This window comes from Phascolarctos cinereus, unplaced genomic scaffold (assembly GCF_003287225.1).
Source record: "Phascolarctos cinereus isolate Bilbo 61053 unplaced genomic scaffold, phaCin_HiC Scaffold_4;HRSCAF=312, whole genome shotgun sequence".
NCBI lineage: Eukaryota > Metazoa > Chordata > Mammalia > Diprotodontia > Phascolarctidae > Phascolarctos > Phascolarctos cinereus.
The window spans coordinates 542,527,133-542,531,223 of NW_027555847.1; the positions used below are offsets into that span (position 1 = coordinate 542,527,133).

Below are 4,091 nucleotides of genomic sequence, written 5' to 3' on the forward strand. Positions count from 1 at the left end.
TAAAAGAGGAAAAAGCAGTGGAAAAACAAATTTATAAAAAAAGAATATCAAGAGACTCAACTAAGTGAGATGATGCCAACAACATTTGAGGCTGAATCTGAAAGGAGCAAAAAAGATGAAAATATAAAAGAGCCACAATATTCTTATAACAAACTTTTTTTCTGGATACATGACATTATATATATATATATATATATATATATATATATATATATATATATATATATATATACATACATATATATATATGCATACATATACATGCATACATATATAAACATATACATTATATATATCAAGATCAGGCGATTAATTCATAGCCTATGTTCTTTATTGGCATCTACATAGCATCAGGAGATCCATAGGAAGGATTCTAACACATCGTGTAAAACTACTTGCAGAGGATTTATGAGAGCATATGAAAGAGATTTGTATGAGACAGAAAGACACAGACATACTGAAATCTGTATTTTTGGATAAAATACACATAGTAATGGAATTACAGAGCCATCAAAATATATTCTACTTTCCTACTGTTCTTGAGGATGTACAATCCTTTTTGTCTAGTAATCCAAGCACAAATATTGATTTCAAGGGGAAAATAATCTTTGGGTAGCATCCCCAAACTTAGAACTACTTGCATAGATCTCCATGCCCAGAAATCTCAGGGTACTATAATGAAAAAACAAAATAAAACAAAACAAAAATCCTGAAGTGGGATTCTGAAAGCCCCAAAATGCAGTCCTGGCTCTTCTTCTAAGTAGCTCTATTTCCTGAGGCTGTTTGTGAGCTTTCATTTTTGTTTTCTTTATAAATTTAGCAAATTGGATTAAATGGTCTCTAAAGTCTCTACCTACTCTAAAATGTAGCTGGTTTTCTGAGGATGTTAGCCTATAGAGCAAGAATCTTTTTGTAGGGTCCAGGGTGCAAACTGAATCCTGAGGAGCAATGATGACTTCCATCTTCTATTTGGTGCCAGAATTTAGAATTAGAAGCAATGGGCAGAAATTTCAAAGAAGCACATTGAAGCTTGATATTGAGGTAAAAATCACCTCCCCAAAAATCCTAAAAACTTTCTATGAATGAGAATTATCCATGAGTCAGATGGACTACCTTAGGAAGTACTATGATGTCTTTCTTTGCAGGTCTTCAAGAAGAAATTAAAAGGATATTTGCTGATTTTCTTTGTAGCCATGCTATAATCAAGTATTGAGCTGCTGCTGCTGAATGAACAAGATGACGCTGACCATTGTAGGCAGAGAAGCCTTCCTTGTGAGAGTCTGATATTTGCCCTGGTCCTGCTTGGCCAAAATGAAATCCAGTGCTTCTTGAAATGCAAAATTCAAGACAAGGCTTCAGGCCTTCATTGCCTGCAAAGGTCAACTACATGAAGACACATTTGTTGAACTTGAATCAGAAGATGAAGTCAAAGTGGTACTAGACAAAAAGAAACATTATGGATTACAGATATGTTGAAGTATTCAAGTCAAACATTGTTGAAATGGATTGGGTATTAAATCATACTGGTCTATACAGTTCTGATGTTGCCAGAGATGGCTTTGTGCACCTTAGAGGACTCTCATTTGATTGTAGCAAGGAAAAAAAAATATTCTTTTTTTTTTAGGGTTGGAAATTGTGCCAAATAGGAGAAGACTGTGAGTAGACTTCCAGGAAAGGAGTATAGGGAAAGCTGTTGTGAAGCTTGCTTTACAGGAAGTAGATGAAAAAGTGCTAAGAAATACAAAGGAAGAACAGAGTACAGGTGTATATTTAAATTTCAAGGGGAGCCATACAAGAGTCATACTCAACATGATTCCCCTTGAAAGTTAATAGCTATGGAACAGCAAGGTTCTTACAACAGGCCTGGGTCTGGCAGAACATTGGTAGAAGAGATGAGTTTGAAATAATGAGGCGTGGTGTCAATGGTAAAGAGTATGCTGACTAAAATGTATGTGATGATGCATCGGCTTTGGGTAGGATAGATTTGGAAAAGACTTTAACTGTTATTTTTCAGCAATGTCTGATCACAGATATGGAGATGGTGGGCCTACTTTCCAGAGTACTATAGGTCATTGCACGCTCATAAGGATTACCTTACAGAGCTATTCAAAATGATAATTACATTTTTTTTCCCTCACCACTAATTCAACTTTGTGTGAGTTAACATTGGAAATAGACCTAAATGCAAGGTGACCAGAGAAATGGATGTTGAATTTGGTACTCACTAAGATTCTGTGGCAGCAAAGTCAAAGGACAAAGCAAAATACCTAGGTTCAAGCTTTTTTTTTTAATTAATGGGGACAATTTTGAGATGGAATACAGATACTTTAGGATTTTGGTCTTGGTGTTTGCATCAAATTCTGAAGCCTTGATTTAAATCTTTCATTATACTGTGATTTCCTGTTAGGTGTATTTCTCTAAGTACAACTTGTTAAATAGGACTTCCTTTAAAAAAAAAAGATATTTATCATATGTATGCACATACAAACATATATATGTATATGCATAACAGACTATACATATGCGTATATAGCCTCTTTGTCCTTTTGTATATGTGGTGTGTGTGTGCCTGTGTGTGTGTGTATGTGTGTACTGGATTGAATGGATACTGAGGTCACCTCCAACACTAAAATTTTATGATTCTAAAATATATACCTGTGTTTTAATTGACTGAGATGGGATGGACAGATGTCTTGTCCAAGATCACACAAATAATTATTGGAGTCCAGTTTTACAGATTATTGGAAACATAGGTTATGCTTGTATTGCAGATGACCTTAAAAGCCAGGTTAAAGAGTTTCAGTAGCAAGTCATGTAAATAACCATTTGTAAAACCTACTACATACAAGTTGTTATACTTTTTTTGGCCATACAAAGATGAAAAATTAGTATCTGCCTTCAAAGAGTTTATCATCTAAGGGAGGCATGCAAATATCAAGTATGCAAATACTGTAAATATACTACAAGGAAAGTATGATAAAGTCAAAAAAACTGCTGTACACTATAAATAATATTATGGAAGAAAAGGTCACGTTAAGTTAGGAAATCAGAGAATGCATCACGAGGGAAGGAGCAATGAAACCGGGCCTTAAAATATTCCAATTCTTTTTGTCATGTGAAATTTCTGGGCTATATGACCAATACTTTGTCAATCCACATCAATCTCTCCTACCACAACCACCTGGACCTTGTCTTCCTAACCATAGACTTTGATAGATGAGCTGTTCTCTTATTTGGGTTGGAATCTGGCTTCCATATCACTTCCCAGCCTTTTCCAGATCTTCCCTCCTTTAGCTTTCTAGCTCCTGTCTAGGTGGTATGTTCTCTCACTAGAGTTTTTCAAGGGCATGGTTTTTACTATTTTTTTGGTTTTGTTTGTATCCCCCATGCTTCAAACATTATCTAGAGTAGTCGACACTTTAAAAATGTTTACTTTTCTTCATAACTGAAGAGTTTCTCTTGGTTACTTGCAAAAAGTTTTACCTGACAATGATTCCAAAATTTAACTACCACATAACATGGAGTATTAAGCTTAAGCTTTTTTTCTTTCAAAGATCTATGGTTTCTGTCAATGAGTATTTGCCTTTTTTTTCAAAACTTTTGGGCAGATATACTATTTCTTGAAGCACTGTTTTTAGGCTTTTTAATTTATCATATTTTTTCTAATATATTAGATCTTATATTATCTCTATATACTTTGTTCAAAGTCAGGTATTTGATCTATATAGATTTCATATGTTTTATCAAAGTTGTTGTCTTTTGCATCCCTTCTGGTATGTTTTTTTCCACGTTTGCAGTTTTAGCTCTGAATCTGTTATTTTTTTTAGAGGCAATACTATTTTACAAAGGTATGTTATTGTATTTTTTAAGTTTGCTACTTTTTTCCTAATCTGTCCTGTGATTTCATTGATATAGGGAGGTCCTAGTAAGGAACTATGTGTACCAACACAGACTGGAAAATACTCTACAATTTATATTCTGGGTTTCCTGGAGCCACTGGGTGGTTATGTGACTTGCCCAGGGTCAGACAGTCAGAATGTGTCAGAAATGGGACTTGAACCCCAGACATTTTGTCTCTGAGGCCAGTATAC

The 4,091-nt window shown here is 34.6% G+C and overlaps 1 pseudogene; it reads left to right on the forward strand.

Moving 5' to 3' along the window:
- Positions 1-1,236: 1,236 nt before the first annotated feature.
- LOC110208777 (heterogeneous nuclear ribonucleoprotein H-like) lies at positions 1,237-2,291 on the forward strand (annotated as a pseudogene).
- The last annotated feature ends 1,800 nt before the right edge of the window (positions 2,292-4,091 follow it).